We start from the raw sequence: 18,552 nt of genomic DNA on the forward strand, positions 1-18,552 counted from the left end.
AAACCTGAGGCCCAGAGAATCAAACTGACTTTCACAGGACACCTGACAAGAAGGAGCAGAGCTAGAATCTCAGTCTAGGCTCCTGGCTCCACAAACATCATTCCCAAGGCCCATTTACACCACAACCCCTGCCCTTGGGCAAAGTGAAGAGAGCTGCTCAGTGTCCGGTGACATGGATCAGTCAGCACATCCTGCTGTGTAACAAAGGCACACAACCTGGGGCATTTCCACCCCGCGGCTGAAGTGGTCAGCTAGGCGTCCCTGCTGACGCTGGCTGGGCTACTTACTCGTCTGAAGTTCTGCTGGGGTGAATGAGCATCTCCTCTCCGTCCTCAGTCCAGGAGCTCAGGCCCTGCTCACACAGATGGCAGAGGTGCCCAAGGACTAGTGGAGGCAGGTAAGTGTGCCTCCAAGCTTCTGCCTGAGTGACGTCTGCCAGCACCCTATTGGCCAGAGCAAGTCACAGAGTGAAACCCAGCTTCCAGGGACAGGGAAATCTACCCACCACTTAATAGAAGGAGCTACAAAGCCCTCAGCAAAGGCTGAAGCCCTGAGGCCACTTATGCATGCATTCCACCTGCACAGGTAAGAAAAGCCCAGAGCAGGGCCAGAGGAGGCACTAGGGGTAGGGGGAGACAGGGGTCTCTCTGAGCCTGGGTCCTCCCCCAGGCAAACAAGGAGTGACTTGTCCAGGGTCCAGCAGGAGGCAGTGGGGGAGCTGGAGCCTTTGTCCAAGCCCTCTGACTCCAAGACCCCTTCCCCTTGAGGTGTGAGCCTGGGTGGATCACTAGGTCCAACCAAGAAAAACAGAAACTTCGCTGAGTATTTAAAACAGAGAATTCAATATGTGGAACTGGTTGCTCTGATGATGGAAAACGGAGAAGCCAACCAGGGGAGCTGGGAGATATGCATCACATGGGCAGGAAGCTGCTGGCACCCTGGGGCTGGAAGGACAGAGAGGGGCCCCAGCTGGCAAGAGCCTGCCTCTGCAGCAGCACACTGCTGAGATGGGAGCCCGGGCAGGGGGTGGTGGGGGGCGGGGAGGGGGCGAGGAGGAAGGGGGGCACCCGGCTTCTCCCTTCTGCAACCCTCCCTCCCAGCTCTCACCAGCACCTCTCACCAGCCAGACCCAGCAGGGAGCCTGGGGACCCAGCAGGCAGCCAGGGGAATAATGTAGCCCTCAGCCCGCGCACAGAGCCAGCCAGGAAGGGCTGAGGGCACAGAGGGAGCCTCCTGGGAACAAGTTGCCTCAGTCTCCCTGGTCCCAAGCCAGCGCACACAAGCAGAGCCCTGGTTCGGACCCAGGAGGGCTGGGTGGGGGAGACTCTGCACGCCCAAAGCAGGCTCCTGGGGAGGCCCAGGCTGTTCCCAAGGCAGCACCCGCGAGGAGCAAACGCCTACAGGGAGATGCCCAGAGGACACTCAGTCAGTGCCTACTGCGGCTGGGCTTTCCCTTCTTCCAGCCTCTGAGGCAGGAATGGCAGCCGGAGGGAAAATCAGCGCCAGCAATTTGAGAGACTCACCGGAGTCACCCGTTTCCAGGCGGCCCCTCTCTCTGCCGGTGTGCTCCTGGGCTCCGGGAACCAGCCCACAGACGGCCGTGACCCAGTCCTCCATCTCACACATGCTAGGGGTCCAGCCTTCTTATTCACAGTCTCGGATCCTCAGGACCTGAAAAAGAAAGATCACCAGCTCCATTTTATGTAGGAGGAAACCTAGACTCTGGAAACTTAAACACCTCACCAAGAGTCCCCAGGGAAGGAGAGCAGAGCCCTGCGGGAACCCAAACCTGCCTGAACGCTCTGCTCAGGCCCCAGCCCTGCCTCTCAGACTCAGCTGCCATCACTCTATAGTACTGAACTGGCAGGGCCCCTGGGGTCCTGCTTTGGAAGGCGGGGACTGTGATCCCCCCGCCTGGATTCAGACCTTACTTCTGCCAGCCCTGCACACACACTGGGCCTCCTGGGAACCCCACTCAGTTTCCTCGACTGTCAAGAAGGGACAAGGACATTCCCAATCGCATCATCACGTTGTGAGGCACCATCCAGTTATCCTGTGTGACCCCGGCATGTTCAAACTCTGGATAGATACGCAACGATCATGCCGTTTAGATTCCGGTGGAGAAACACAACTCGCAAATCATCAAAACTGGGAATCTGTCATCTGACTGCGTGTGCAAGGTTAGAACTCCAAGAACCTATGTGTGATGAAATGAACAGCAGCACCAACCGCACTATCCGAGAAGTTGCCCAGCCCCGTGGGACTGGGTGCCCAGGAGGCCTCCCGCTTGTGGACTGGTCTCAGCTACCCCAGACGAGAGCGTGTCCCGTCTCCTCACCAAGCCAGCCTCCACCGCGGGCTGGGAACAGACCTGGGGAGAGCAGCCTGGAATGTCTGGGGCCTCCCGTCACTCCTGCCTGGACACCTCCGTGCAGAGGCGGCGATGCGAGGCCACTGAAGAGTGGCCTCCAACATCATTTCTCCAAACCACACAGAAGACGCTGGGCAAGTTTGTTTCTGAGAAGACAGGCAGGGATTTGAGTTTCTGGCGCTTGTTTGCACAAAGGATTTCAGCCGTCTTTCTCTTGACACACAGCTTAAACACGTTAGCTGACCCTTAAATGGAATCCCCATGATGCCCCGGCTCCCTCCAAGAAAATTTCAGGGCAGGGGGTGGGAGGGGGGGATAAAATGCATTGTGTCCTGTCGGCTTATTCCTGGCACTGCCAGTTTAGGGTTGATGACTCCATGCCAACTGTGTCTCCTGCTTTATTTGGGTGTCTTTTTCTCTTCTCCTTTACCTTTTAACTAAAACACAAAATAAGCATTTTGATTGCCTTCAGCTGTTAAGAGGGAAGTACATCTCACCCCCGCCCCCCAGCCCCTGGCTGTTTGCTGGCAGAGATCAAACGTGAATTTCTCAAAAAACAAAAAGTGGAAAGTTTACAAATACAGGACTCAGAATCTGCAACAGTGCACCATCACTCCAAGTCAGGGATGTGTAGCCCAACATGCTTGCCGGCAACCAGGCTTCCCGTGCTCTTTCTGTAAACCCACATGCAAAGATGGTACCAGGGCCACTTTCTGCCCGTCTACCAGGAAAAAAACAAAAAAGAAAGCCCAGAAGAGGCAATAATCTTTGCATCAGCTGAGGCCCCATCAGCCTGGCTGGCAAACTGAAACATAATATTTTAGGCTGAAGTTGATCACATAGGTTTGCTGAATTCATTTTCTGAAAGTCTTGCCCCGAACAAGTTTAGTCATTTTCATGAAGTCTGAAAGTGCTTTTTCTTGTTGGGTGTCTGAAACCTGAAATATTTTCAACTAAATGAGAAAATGTTCGCTGTTGAATGACCTATTAGAGCTGTCACAAACGTGATTTCTGGAAATAAACAAGATCGTAAGAAGGTTGGCCGGAGCAGAAACGTAAGTCAGCGTTAATAGGTGGTGTAATTAAATTATCCCTTAAGCCAAGGTGCCAAGTGACACAGCTTTGTGTGTGTGAATTCTAATACAGTCACCTCCCTGGGCCTGCACAAATCTGAATGGACTTCTCTCCAGAATCACTAATTTTACTTTCTTCGGTTTCTACGTATCAAATAGCTCTCTCTGTTCTGCTAGCTAACCAAAGTTCTTGAGACAGACAAGCCCATATTTTCTCGTATCATTTTACAGAGGTTCACTTGATACAAACCTGGCTCCATAAACAATGTTTATTTTTTATGGTTTAGTATCTTGCTCAAGAAAATTAGAACTAAGTTTCATGAAGATTTATTTTCATTTTAACTATATTGTTCACTGGCCACTGCCACTCAATACTTAAATGACTTTCTCCCCAAAGGGCAACATCTTTAAAGCGGAACAGAGTTTATTTAAACAGCTGGTTTTTTGCACAATCATTTTATTAATACATAGATTGAAGTCATGAATAGTCGGTATCTTGCTCAGTTTGTAAATACATACAGGAATAAAAGCTGGCATATCATTCAATTAAATTCTTAAAGAGCAACACATGATTAATTGCTACCAGTAGGATGAAGTCATTGTACTCTGCTGCATCTACATATTCCTATGTCTTTAAATAGCATTTCACACTTGGAGTAAAATGAATTCCTGCCTGTCTCCCCGCCAAGGACAAATGATAACATCATTTTTAGGAAAATAAATAAATCTTTTTGTTGCTATTGTTGAATTCCAATTTGTTTAAAATAATTATCAACATGCACCCTATTTCGTTTTAAATTAAAATAAGATATGGCAAATTATTATATAAATCAAATTAAGGAATCATGTTGTCCCATGAAGAACCAAAACACTGAAATTTCCAAAAAATATTTAAAAGTCATTTTAACGTTAAATATGTTAAAGGACATGCTCATCGTTATTGAGATTCTCTCTAGCAAAGAAGTGGGGAGAGAAAAATGTTTGCTTGTTTTTGGAATAAAGTAGAAACTTTTCCAGTGGGAGAAGAGTTTCATTCATGGGAGATGGAGGTTTAAAAGCTTTAAGAAGCTGGTGATACCATTTAGCAGGTGCTGATATAATAAAATACAATGTCCAGGGTGGGAGTCCCATGTGCATTCATCACTTTCAAAAGGAAAAGACTTTCTCGAGGTGAGACTCTGGTATCACTATCTGTACATGCCCGATTTTAACTGGTCATTTGTACACAAATAAGATTCTATGCAATACTGTAACAAGTGCATTCTTCATGAACATTACAGAAGAACCATGAGGAGATCTTCTACTTGACAAAACATAGATGGGCAACAGATAAAATATTGAAATAGCTGCTAACCATCTTCCATTTTCATTCTGAACATTTCCAGAAGGTGTTTGTGCTTTAGCTGAGTGCTGCCTCACACCATTTCGGGAAGGTAAGACACTTGGTAATTAACAGTTGCCTTAACACTTTAATACTCTCGGATGGTTTGGCACATTTCAGGCCAGGCCACAACAAAATTGTTCTTCTTGCTTTTAGAGATCACTGGATGGGCTCCGGAGAGGGGAAGGGGTTCCTGACACAACTGGGACTGAATTTTAGTCTCTATCTTCCCCACCCCCACCCCATGGGTCACTCTAGAAGTAATATCGCCATCTGCTGGACACTAAAGGAACCTCCCTAAGAGGGGGAAGGTTTCTGTTTCGGCAATTCACATTAGACCACTTACAAAATGTATTTAACATGTACAAGGCCACCACTTCGGAGACAGGACAGCAAGAACAAAATAATCAAAAGTGCAGGAAAGTGGCAATATCCATTTTGCACAAACTGGTCTGTAGCAGTTTTGAAAACTGGTTCTCCTCAATCCCCCCTTCCCAGGCAACAACCCCCAGAGAAGGTGAAAAAAGAAAGACAACTGCCATTTTTAATTTCTAAGAGTTATGAATTTCTAGAATGAAAGGGTTTTTTTTTGTTTGTTTGTTTGTTTGGTCACCAGTCAGCCCCCACCTTTTTCTCTCCACACTTTCTCAGGGCTGAACTGTGGGGGGAGGTGAGCATGCATGTGCACGCGTGCGCTTACACACACACACACACACACACACTATTTCTTTGGAGTTCTTCAATCTAACAAGGCTTCGGGAACACAAGAGCACAAAAACTGGGATAACCCAAATATTATTCTAAACTCTTTTTTCAGGCACTTAAGCAAAACAACTACCATTTTTGAAGTTTATATAACTTTTCCTTATAAATACAATCACATTCTGATTATACATCTGCATGATGTCGATTTCTGGATTTCCTTATGCAAGTAACAGTCTTGCTTCCCCCCTTCTTCCTGCTCCTAACTGATCACTGGATTGGCCTTGAAATTTGAGCATTAATTGCTTTCTCTTGGTAATTAAAGTCAGGGTATTCTTTTCATGAGAAAACGACATTGTTTTACAATTTCCCATACTCCTTGGAATAGTTTTATGGAAAGGGAAGAAGTCAGTTGTGACCTAGAATATTAACATATGTTTTCTTTACAATCCTCCCAACATTTGACAAGATGTTCAGAAAAATAAATTTTTTAAAAGAACTTTTGTTAAATGAAAATTACAATTAAATTTGTTAAGTATCAAAATTCATCCATTTTAAAAGAAAAACATTTTTACTGAATTTTATTTTCCTTTATTATGCATCATAAAAAATTTTTAAGTGTCCTAGGAGCCTTAAAGTCAGGCTTGCTATTGCATTACAGTCACAAATTACTTCATTTCATATATATGTATATATATATATATATTCATTTCATATATATATACACACCAAGGTATTTACATTTGTAACTTAATTTCTCACTCAGTAGAGTTTGAAAGATCTGGATATTATAAAAGCGAACTCATTTTCTGCTGGAATGAAATGAGAAAATGAAAATTTTAAAAATTCGTTTTATTAGGTAAATTCAGCAGGGACTCCCTGTTAGCCCCTGAAATAAACCAGCCTGCTTCTGTTTACTTTCTCCATCTTTCGGAGCCTCAAAATGAAAATTGAAGTCACTGCCATCGGTAAGCACGCTCCCCCTCCCCTTCCTATCCGATGTTTGTGTAGAAATTGTAGAGTCTCTTTTCCTAAAAGTTGAGAATGGTGCTGAGGGCCGACAGAGCGGGTTCAGACGGGGAGCCCCGTAGAAAGTTAACCGCTAGAGAAAGAAAGGGGAGGCCTGACGGGAGGGGACGACCAGGGCCAGAGCCGCAGGACAGACTGGAATACTCACAGTTTCCAGTGTCCGCTCCTCTGTCTGGGTCCCGGTGCTGGTTCCAGAAGGAAATGTGGCTCTTTGTGCAGAACTCGAGTGAACATCCAGGAAGTTGGCAAAATCACTAGCTAAACAATCAATAGAAGAAACACAACAAATTAAAGTACCAAATTTGGGTTTTTTCTCCAATAAAGGAAAAGAAAGTGAGCAGTTGAGGGGAAGGTGGGGGAAAAGGACATATTTAAATTTTTTCTCCTGTGACCTGAGCTGGGCCCCAGGTTAATCTCAGTGTGAACCTGGATACTGCTCTCCTGACCCGCGTAATATAAAGCATTATTCGACCGCCTGTAAAGGACACAGGCTTATCACAAACCCTGAAATTCGCCGTGCGAAACGGCCCGGGTTCCTGCCGCAGACCTGAAATGAGTTTTCCTATGAAAATACACTTTAAAACTCAGCGACCCCCACCCCTAACGAAAGCCTTCGGTGACAGGAAATGTTAACCATTTTAAGCACTTTTTATTTGCATTTGCTCCGAAGCTGAGGGAGTGAGGGGAGAAATGTACTTCTAATGACTGGTGGTAAAAATCAGAAATCAGAGGGTGGCGTGAGCGTGGACCTGCGTGTTTCTGAGCTGGTGGGGGGTGAGGGGTGTGGAGTGTGCTGGGCCCTGAATTTGCCCATACAAGAGTGACCTCGCCTGAGTTCCCACAGAAGCTGGAAAGGGTTTGCATGGAGCAGCCGCGCCGCATTTCAAATTCTCTTGCTGTGTTGATAAGTTAAAGGCAGTCCCTTTCCACTCTTCAGCTGAGACACAGAAAAGGGCCCGACTTGCAATGTTTGTGGCTCTGAGATGTGTTTGTGTGTGTTTTCTCCCTGGGATCAAAAGGGAAAAAAAATTTTCCCCGAAATCAACTAAACACTGAAACTCAGAAACACACAGACTGTGTATAACATTGTCCTTCAGAAATCCATCTTGAATTAAAAAAAAAAAACTCTCTTTGATCAAAAGCCGACAGAGAATTACATTTTTCTCCATTCTGTTGCATTTAACACGGACTAACACAGGGTGAGTTTAAACAAACAGATGGCCTGGGCATGAATGCTCCTTTCAGTTTAGCTTGAGGTGGGTTGGATCCATGAGGGGGGTGGGGGTGGGCAGCAGTTGGGAGGATTAGTTAGAGGGTAGGAAAGCTGCAAAGTACAGGGGGGAGCCAAGACAAGAATAAACCCATGATGAAAACAATTTTTAAACTACTTCTATGCTTTGAGACTGTGACCCTCCAGCAAGTATGCAGTGTAACTGTTGAAATTCTTCTGCCTAAAAGATAAATGGCCTACTTGATTCAAGAGTGTCAAGTAGGAAAAACAAAACAAAACAAAAACCCTTCAAAGTATATTTTCAGAAGATAATCTAATGCACAATGAGCGCCCGGTAAGAAGGGCGTGCGGGGGAGAAGGCCAGCTCCTCATGGGAAATCCTGCTTCAGAGCGGTGTTCAAGCAGCCTCGGGGTGGGTCGGGGGCCAACTGAGAAAGGCAGTCCTGAGCTGAGGGTCTTCACGGGGCATGAACTGGACCCCAAGGCCCATTAGAACGGACTGCTCACAGCCTCCCTCCCCTGTGGGTCCCCTAAGCCACGTGAGATTCTTCAGCCCATGGGGAATATGCGGGTGTGCAGGGCCGGGTGACTGAGGTCCCTGCTGAGAGCCATCTGATCTGCACTGTGTCTCCCCCACGTGGAGGGAGGGGGGTGCTGGCCGGTGCCACTCACCCGTGGGTGATCCAGCTATGGATGCCCACCCCCCACCCCGGCCCGGCCTCAGAGACCTTCCCGAATCCTCCTCCTCCATGGAAAGAGCCTGCAGACGAGGGACCGTCGTCCTCGCCTCCGCCCCACAGCCTGGGAGCATCACCTCTGCACATCCCAGGCACTGAAAGGAGTCCCCCACCCCAGCCAGCTCTGTGGACAGGCCTGCGCCCTGGCTTTGGGCGGTGGTGATAGAATGCCGGAGCCCGGTGAGGCCGCTCTCTAGCTCCCTCCCACCACCAGCAGAACAAGCTGAGCTCCCCTCCACACTCCTTCCTCCATGCTCAGGAAGCCACGGGAAGGCAGGAAGGGAAGAAAAAGCCACAGGTCATGCGGAGTCACTTCTTAGCAACCGTGCACGCCCCGCTGGAGTGTTTAGTTAGAGGCCGGGTGATATCTGGAGGCTCCGTCCAGAGAGGAGGAACCCAGACCCAGCCAGACTGCTATGTGGAAATTTGGGGGTCCTCTGGCCCCGGGGACCCTGCAACCCAGCCACCGCCCCACTCTCTCAACCTTTGCCAGGTCTCTCAGGTTCCCGGGCCCTGAGTGATACGTGTACCTCAAGTTCCTGGTGCCCAGATTCTAGCTTCCCCTCCGTGTTGGGGGCAGACGTCACCCAAGCCTGGAGCTCGCAGGGTCCCGACAACTTGGCAAAGGGAAATGAGCTGCAGGGGAAGGAAAGGCAAGAATGTTCTAGAAGGAGACAGAGCCACACACTGGGCCCAGGGGGCAAGCAACATCCACTTTTCCCCCTCACTGTTCTTACTCTAAAACACCAAAACACAAACCAGGGCCACATAAATGTATGTGTATAAAGAATTTAGTCAGTGCATGCACACACTCACACACAGGCCCATGTTTTATTTTTAATTTATTTATTTTAAACACCAGACTATTTCTTCTCACCAAAGGCCTTTTCTCACGCTGTTTTATCCCCGGCTTTCACAGAACTTCCCTCCTTCATGTAGAGGAAGGCATTTCCCACAGCCCTCTGGCTGGAATGTGCTAAAATGCTAGCATCGACACATTTCTATTTCACTTTATTGCAGAAGCGTTGTTTTATGGCGTGGGGTGTGTGGTGTGTGTGAAGAGCGGGCAGAGGAGGGCTGTTCTGCTGGGGAGGGGTGCTGCCCCGCGGTGCCGTCGGCCTCGTATAAATCCTGAAAAGTGACAGTTGAGCTGGTAGGAGAATTTGGGAAACCAACAGACAAAATATACAGAGCAGCCCGTAGGCCTCACCTTTACGAGGCAGAGAGAGCTCCTGGAATGGATGGGCCGGGACCTCCGAGGCCACTCATTAGGCACTTGATGAATTGGACATGGGGCCCACTGCCCTCCTGGGGCAGGGAAACGCTCGAAAACCAAGTTTTATTAACCTAATAAAATGAAAGGGAAAAAAAAATCAAGAAAATTTCAGCTGGAAGAATAAACGCAAGGAGTATAGCAAGTTAACCTACTTTTCATGTATTTAGAACCATTTTGGCAGCTGAGGGCAGTTCCCCCAAAGACCCCACATTCCTAACATCAGATCCCAGCCAACTGGCAATCCACTAGCCACGGAGCCTAGGACACCCAGGGATGCGTTGTCTCCACGGTCCTGAGAACCGAGAAGCCAGGAGTTTTTCATCACATTTAATGACAAAGCCTGGGAGGGAAAGAGGGAGAAAATGGCAATGAAATGTCTTTGGGGGCAAACAAGGGTTTCAGAGAAAGAAAGGGACATTGGCTGAGGTCTCAGGAATGCCGACGCACCCAAGGGCAGGGCTACGGCCTCTCAGGGGAGAGTTCCCGCAACAAACTGCAGAAGGTCTCGTGCAGGCAGATGTGACAGGGTCTATGTATCCACTAATGCCTCCAGGGACCCTCAACTTGGACATGGGAGGGTGAGGGTTCCTTCTCGGACAGAGGCCAGCGTAAGCCCAGGCTTCTGGTGCTTCTGGGGCCGCTCGGACCATCTCAGTGGACCTGAGAGCCTGCTCTATTCAGGGGCCTGGCCAAGCCGCTGCTTACTCCCAGGAAGCAAGGCGGCTTTACTACCCTGTGTCCTGGAGCCCCGGCTGCAGCTGGCCTGTGTTCTCCAGGCGCCCCTGCAGAGGGAGGATGTGTTTCAGCAGGAGATGCTTCAGCAGGACAGGGCAGAAGGGGAAAAGCCACCTCTTCCTGATTCCCCATTAGGCTCCAAGCCGGCCTTGCAAACAGGCAATGTGTCCATTGGCCAGAATCAACAAGCCCCTGCCCAAAACCCCATCTCCTAGTCCTACTCAGCGGGCCAACCCCCGCCTCCCCACGGCTCTTCCTCTTGTCTTAATAACACACATGCACACACTACCACCATTCTACGTGTCCCAGCCTCTGGGCCAGCCTCTAACACACACACACAGACACACACATCATCCCGGTCCTATGCACAGATAGCAGGATCTCATTTACACATGCTCCCGCTATCCAACTCCTACGGTATTTGTGCAACTCTGAAAGTTTGGATCTCTGTTTTGTTTGTTTTTAAGTTGCTTTAACATTTCGTTACTTCTGGGGATTTCTAGGGCAGTTGAACTCTTCTGGACGATAGTGTAATGGTGGATACACGACATCACCATTTATGAAAATGCACAGAATGTACAGCACCAACTACAGATTAAGCGATATATCGATACTGCCCCATCAACTGCACCAAATGCACAGCACGCAGGCCAAACGTTAGCAGCGCGGGAAACTGAGATGGGGTGCAGGAGGGAGATGGGGACTGGTCTTCCTGCTTGGTTTTTCTGTAAACCTAAACCCACTCTAAAAAATGAAGTCTACTAATAAAAGAAACCTCATTGCTAAAGTAACATTAGGAATTTTCCTTTGCTGTTCTCTTCCCCGTGTGGTATTTCCTGGGAAAGGATGTTCATAAAGTAGAAAAGTTCAAAATAGAACAGAAACCCTACCAGCGCACAGCTCTTCCATCCATCCCATTCGAGGCCATCCTGTACTTGGTCTAGTCTCAGAGGACGTTTTCCAAGACTGGTTTCCACAGAGAGAGGTGGCCTGCTGCCTCTGCGGTAGCGACAGCGATAAAAGCCAGGTTACTTGAACAATATTCTCATTTATTTTTTATTTTTATTCTAACGTCCCATGGCGCTGAGCGCAGTGACACGATCACTGTTAAATAAACTGGAATCTTGCTTTCATTTCGCAGCTGGTTCCATCCAATTTACAGTCAAATGTCAGCCCATCAACTAGGATTACCAAGGTCATTGTGCCCCTGTCCTTTGAGGCCAAAGAGAAAGGTTCTGAGCCTGCCTGTGAGCCCACAAGCCTGGCACGGGTTATGTAGGAGAAGCTGCCTTGGGGTGTAGACTCCCAGGAGGAAAGTTGACCTGGGGAGCTTCCTGCCCCAGTGGCGCCTCACTGCAGAGAAAGATGGGCCCTGTCCCTCCAGGAGAGAGACAGAGAAGAGGAGACAGAGACAGTGAGACAGAGAGGGAGCAGTGAGGGGAGGGAGCAGAGAGACAGACAGACTGGGATGAAAGAAACAGAGATAGAGAGAACCAGGGGGCTCTGTTAGCCAGAGACTGCCTCCACCCCTCCTCCTCTCCGGGAGCTGGCTTCCGCAGCCCTGACCACTGTGAGCGTGGACGCGGGCCGTACTGCATTTACCCACTTACAAGGGGCCTGCACCCCCAGGCTGTCTGCCCAGATCCTCAGGCCCCCTGCAGAGGTGGCTCCATTCTGCAGCCACGGTGGCGCCACCAAGTGGCGAAAGCACAGACTTGAATTCCTGCCCTCTGCTCTGCTCAGAGCTGGTCTGCTCTGGACTTGTGGGTGGGCCCAGGAGTTCACACATTGTGTGTGCACGCACAGAGGGGAACACCGGAACCACCACTGGTTCCGTTCGGCCTGGAGCCGACTCCAGTGCAGCATGACCCCGACGATGACCCCGACGCACGGCCTAAATCCAGCCGGCAGAAGCACCAGGAGCAAACCTGATGTCTGGTGTCCTCAAAGGAGGGTGGCGACAAGGAGTCCAGAGCTGGGGGGCGGCAGCCCCAGCAGTGGGACCGCAGCCTCTCTCCTGCCCTCGGTGCGCTCAGAGCCCGTTTGCAAGCCTGTAAACCTGGCTTAAAGTTATACCTGCTTCACAGGGTTGGGAGGTGGGGAAAACAGACGATATCTACAAGCAGTACACTCCAGGAAAGAAGAGCCTCTTTAGCATTCGGTGAGGCTGTGAGCACTAGGGGGAGATAACCAGGCAAAGGTGGGAAAGGGAATGCCCAGGCGCGCCTGAGCCCCTCTCCCTCATCGCCATCCTTCCTCAGCATTCCTCTTTAGACCAAGCCACAGATGTTTTCATGGCACTTCTTAACTGGTGGTTGGCACTGAAAATAAACTTCAGCGAGCACTACTCATAAACAAGCAGTAATTGTCAGAGCTAACATTTATAGGGTGCCTCCAACAGGCCAAGCTCGGAACCTGACACCTGTTGACAGGCTCCCCCAGGCCCTTCTGCAGAGGCGCTGCTGGCACACCCATTCCGCAGACCAGAAAGCAGAGTCACAGGAGCCGTGTCGCCACCAAGTGGCTGAGCAGGCTCCAGAGCCCACAGCCAGGCCGTCTCTCCCGCCTGTGTCAACCCAGGTGGCGTGAGGGGCTGCCCGCACCGAGGCTGGTTATGAAAACTGGGAGGGAAGGAAACAGATTTCACTCCATTTGCTTCTCCATCGGAGCAGTTTTAGGAAACAGAAAGCCCAAGGAGAAGTGCTGGAACCAGAGGAGACTCTGATGAAAAGGGACTCAGCTGTGTGGGCACCAGGTGAAGCAGCCCTGTGTGGGCACCAGGCAGGATCAAGATAAGCCGGCTCCTAGGTGCGCTTGCCTTGGGAGCCGTTCCTGGCATTGGCCATCCTGAGGAGCCTGGAAATGGCGGTCCTGGGAGGCTGTCACCCCTCCACGTGCATAATTCACCAGAGAATGGACGACTTTCCAGCAAACCAATGAGAAGTTGTGCAAAACAAGGCAGGGGTGAGCACACAGAACTTGGGTCAGAAGCGCCTGGTTTGGGTGTCTGAGCTCTTCCCCTTGCTTTGAGGTGAAGTGTTTGGCCTTGCAAGCCTCAACTCTTTCACCTGCAAAATGGGGATCATCACACCTGGTCTGTGGGTCCTCGTGTGCCATCCAGCATCAGGTGGGGGGAGCACCCAGCAAGACCAGGTCACCAGCTCACGGTGCCCTTCACATGGCCTTAGCAATGAGCACCCACCCTGGGGTCTTGGCAACACCTCCCCTCCACAAGGTCCTACTGACCTATAGGGCTTTTATCCTGACTACTCAGCAGCCTGCAATGGACCATTCATATAATAAAACGCTGGCTGCACAAAACATATGCGAAATTTTGTAAAATATCCAAATGTTCAGACAAAGGCCAGGACACCAAAATGTCTAACTCTGCTTAGGTGATGATGTTTAGACGATAAGGTTACTAATAACTCTTTTTCAATCCATAATGTTTAATGTTTTAACTACTTGGGTAATAAATAAATGAAAAGGAAAAGATAAATTAGGAAAAGATAAAGCAATACAGCTTAGAGGAAAGTAGATGCCTTTTTCTCCTGAACGACACTCATTTCCCACATGGTCAGTGACAATCAAGGCCCCATGTACCACGTACAGAGCTCAGATCTCCCAGGGACCATCATCCTGCCCTGGGGAGAGCTGAGGCAGGGGTCTGGGTTAGGAGGAGGAATGCTCCACAGCCTCAGGCTGGTAGCCACCATCTGCCTCATCCAGACCCAGTCCACACTTCCCTTGCTGTGAAACATTCATGATTCACCAAGGTTTTTCTTTCTCCCTTTTTTGCCATTATAGACAACAATACAGCCGCTCTATTTGTCCACAAAGTGGCCTAGAGTTTTGGGTGAATGAGCAGGGGATAACATTCAAGCTGCACACAGCGACCTGTGTGAGCCACAGCCAGAGCCAGAGCGGGTCTGGGACCTCCATGTTGCATAGCTCTGTTTAAGCTTCTCTGGTCCTGAGGGTGGAGACAAGCATGCGCTGGCAGGCCTGGCTTCATGTTCCATCCCTCACGTGGCAGGGCCCCTGCTAGAATCATGGGACCAAAAATAACCACCACAAATTAACAAAAATCAAAACAAAACAGAAAAGCACCCCAGCATTGAAAGCAAATTCACAGACGCAAAACCCGAGGCCAGACACTGAGGATGAGACCACAATTGAATCAACTCCAAATTGCTGGGGAGGAAGCTGGGAGACACTGGCCCCTGGTTGAGCCCGGACTTTGCCTCTTGAACGATGGGGCAGGCAGACTGCCCACGTCCGCTGACACTGTGGGAGGAGGTCCCTGACTGCTCTGACCCCAGAGGGTTTGAGGGGACAGAATCGACACTCCTAGGGCCCCAGTCCTGCAGGACAAGGGGCAGACAATAGAGAATCAAATTTTCTTTTCCCCTCAAATTATCAGCCAAATGAACGTGATCAGCAATAAAACAACTTCACTGGACTGTAACTGGATTCTTCTCCTTTTATAGGAATAAGCATTCCTTGCCTCTGCCCCACCTGCAGTACTTCTGTCTCTTCACTGATTCCACCTCCAGCCCCACTTCCTCTGACACTTCCCGTGCATCCAGATCTTGTGTTCCTTGTTTCAGAGGACTCAACAGCAGGCCACTGGGTCATGGAACCACCCACACGCGTGCTGCCTCGGTTCAGGTGGGGCTGCTCATGCGGCCCGTGTCAGGTCAGGCTTGGGATGTGCTTGTCTCTCCATGACCATGCCCCTTCAGTGATAAAGACCCTGTGGTCCTAGCACTCGGCCCCTACTAGGACTTGGGTAACAACCCCCCAGAGTCAGCACACCTGCGTACCTCAGACCCTCCCAGTCGGGCCCCAGGGTCCAATCGTATATGTGGTCCAGATTTCCAGAACAATCCCAGGGGTCCCACCTTCCCCAGCCTGCTGCCTCTGCAGAAGCAGCCCATGGTGACCCGACGGTGACCCCTGCAACAGGACAGCAGCAGGGGAGTCACCCATCTCTATGACTTTACATTGGAATCACCCCCAATGCACATCTTTCTCACAGCTGAGCCCAGAGGAAGCACATGTTGCTCCTCCTTGGACTAGCTGTGGTCCCAGCTCCTTTCAGGTCGTGTGTGGAGGAGCCCAGTGGCCATCACAGGGCCCTTGGATAGGACCTTATGTTGGCCCACGTGTGTTTAGCTGTTTTCCACACCCCTCATTCCACAGGGACTTAAAGCAATTGGACTCATCTTCTGAGGCCCTTTCATCTCTCCAAACCCGCAAGTCCAACCATGAGTTGGCTCTGGCCACACCTGGGCCATTTGTCCTCAACAAAACCATTGCAGGTAATAGGACAGTAAGGGGCAAAACCCACCCACCACACACACAGGGGAGACATGACCTATGAATAAAGGTACGTGTGCACACACAGAGGAAAAATAATAAACTATGCCGTAAGTTAGTACTTCTCAAACAGGACTCCCGAAGATATGAATGTTATGCCTTAAATAAAATGCTCCTTAGCTACATTTGGGAAATGCTTCCTCCAGCACTCTCAGGGATTCGCGATGGCAGGGGCACTGAGACATCTCCCTGTGGAAGCATCTGCTAGCGGTGCTCCAGGCAGGACCCCGGCTTTGGGGCTCCTGGTTGGTGCCCATGTGTCTGCGTTACTGCTCCACACACCCATGTGCAAAAGCAGGCCCATTGCCCGACCTCCTGGAGCTCTGTCCCGTGACAGACAGCCATCAGCCAAGCCAGCTCACAGAATAATGAACCTTAGGAAGTCAAGGAAGTGTTGTGAGCCTGCAGTAGAAATCCAGGGCGGCTCCCCAACTGGGAAATGATGCTGGCTGAGCAAGTGATGTCAAACGGGCAAATCAAAGGAGGAGATGGCAACTGTTCAACCTGTAAAGCACGTTAGAGCAAGGAGCCCATGAGACCTCAGGAGGCAGGAGGGAGGGAACACGGCAGGTTTGAGGACCAAAGAAACCAGGGTGACAGAAGTAAAGGCAGTCATCACAAGGGCGGCTGGCGATGCGGCTGGAATTACATCATTAAAAAAAAAAGTGAAGTGTTAGTTGCTCAGTAGTATCCAACTCTTTGCAACCCATGGTCTGCAGCCCACCAGACTCCTCTGTCCATGGGATTCTCCAGGCAAGAATACTGGAGTGGGTAGCCATTCCCTTTTCCAGGGAATCTTCCTGACCCAGGGATGGAACTCAGGTCTCCTGCATTGCAGGCAGATTCTTTACAGTCAGAGCCACGATTACCCATTTTGTGCTTTATCATATTACATCCCCTGGCCCATGCTCACTAGACACATGGTTGCAGGCAACCAAGTCGGGTTTATTAGCTCACTGAGCAAGTAAGGAACCACAGCATCTCCAATTGCGAACTGAGGAAAGGGCACATGAGGTCCAAAAATTGTCTACCTGGATACGGTCATGTCAAGGTCATTGGTGAATTTGGCAAAAGCTGTTTGATGAGAACAATGGAAGTAGAAGCCAGATAATAATTGATAGAAGATATGAGAATGAAAACACTAAGTACAGACCACACTCCTGAGAAACAAGAGAAGAAAGGAGAGGACTGTAAGCAGGTGGCAGATGGAGGACCATGTGGGGCTGATGTGTGTTTGTCGTTTCTTAATAAGAGAGCCTTGGTCGTGTATAGACATATTTTGTAAAACTTTAGTAGTTACTCTGGGGTTTGTAAAATATATCTTTATTGGATCTGAGTTTACCTTGAAATAATACTACATGGATTCACATGTGGCACACTCCCAATTCCTCCCGCATATTGTGCTTCCTCTCATTATGCACATTAGTTTTATTTACGCTATAAACACACAGCACATAGTGACTGTGGAGAGGAGCGGGAGGAAAAGATATGCTCTCCCCATAGTTTCCCTGATTGGTTTAAGAAACATAAAGACTCGGTGGAATTAAGTTTTCACATGTAGTTTTTGAAGTAGGAGATACCTACCCCTATGCAGTCACCAAGGTAACTTTTTCTGTCTCATAACAGAGGGCAAGTTAGCCAGGTTACGCTCGGGGCAAACGCTGCTACTGCTGCTGTTAAGTCGCTTCAGTCACATCCGACTCTTAGCAACCTCATGGACTCCCCTGTCCCTGGGGTTTTCCAGGCAACAGTACTGGAGTGGGGTGCCATTGCCTTCTCCATGGGGCAAATGGACATTGGGATATTCAGAGAGCTGAGGATTCTGTCCCCACTTGCATCTGACCTGCCCCAGTTTGGGGCTTGCTAGAAGGTTCCAAAGGCTGCTTTGGAACATTTTCCTTATAGCCAAATGCACTCTGTGCTCACTCAGTCCACGCCCTTTACATTTTGGGGTGCTGTGGTACCCAAGAGAAATTCATGCCAGGGTTCAATTCATTTCATTTAAATCTCTAGGCTCTTCAAGTCCTCCCCTTTGACCCAGGACATATTCTATGCCAGCTTCAAGTTGAATTCCATCCCCAGTTCTAAAGGATGGGATTCTGCTGAGAGCCCTGAAGCCTGGCCAGGTTCTGTGGGTTCAGCTGCTGGAAGAGGGTCCTGAGCTCCTTTCCGGGGGACTGAGCCACTCTTCCTCTTCCTACCAGTGCAAACGCTTCTGGCCAAGGGCTCAGTCAGTCTTTAATTTAGATAAAGGAAAAACTCTTGTTTTTCAGGGACAGCAAATGGTCATGTCAACAGCTGTGGAAGTCCGTATAACTCAGCAATGACTGGCCTCACAGGCCCACTCTGGGACCAAGCCAGGCAAGTGAGAAGTGGCTAAGCCATCACTTGTGGTCAGATACTGTGATCAGAAAGGAAGACCTTATCATGCCCATAAGCTTGTATGTAACTGTCCCAGGAAACTGCTCCTTAGGAGGCCAGCACATACAAGCCTCTGAAAGAACATGTGTTTGCTCCCGTGGGCATGACCTGCATTTGACTTCAGAGCTCCTGATTCAGCTCAGCTCTAATGAAGGTTCCCGGGGCCAACACAGACCAAAACACAAGGGACTGCAGCCAACATGGAGCAGTCAAA

General features: G+C 49.6%; 1 long non-coding RNA gene across 1 annotated transcript in view; it reads right to left on the bottom strand.

Moving 5' to 3' along the window:
* Nucleotides 1-11,603, bottom strand: part of LOC101908086 (uncharacterized) — a 149,329-nt gene extending 137,726 nt beyond the window's left edge. The window contains exons 1-6 of the long non-coding RNA XR_003030308.2: nt 11,426-11,603; nt 9,735-9,871; nt 9,055-9,160; nt 6,705-6,814; nt 1,524-1,671; nt 288-443 (exon numbers count right to left, since the gene is read on the bottom strand). This is a non-coding gene — a long non-coding RNA (uncharacterized lncRNA). The remainder of the gene's footprint in view (nt 1-287; nt 444-1,523; nt 1,672-6,704; nt 6,815-9,054; nt 9,161-9,734; nt 9,872-11,425) is intronic.
* Nucleotides 11,604-18,552: the final 6,949 nt, after the last annotated feature.

The sequence above is a fragment of the Bos taurus genome, chromosome 18, assembly GCF_002263795.3.
Source record: "Bos taurus isolate L1 Dominette 01449 registration number 42190680 breed Hereford chromosome 18, ARS-UCD2.0, whole genome shotgun sequence".
In the NCBI taxonomy this organism is placed as follows: domain Eukaryota; kingdom Metazoa; phylum Chordata; class Mammalia; order Artiodactyla; family Bovidae; genus Bos; species Bos taurus.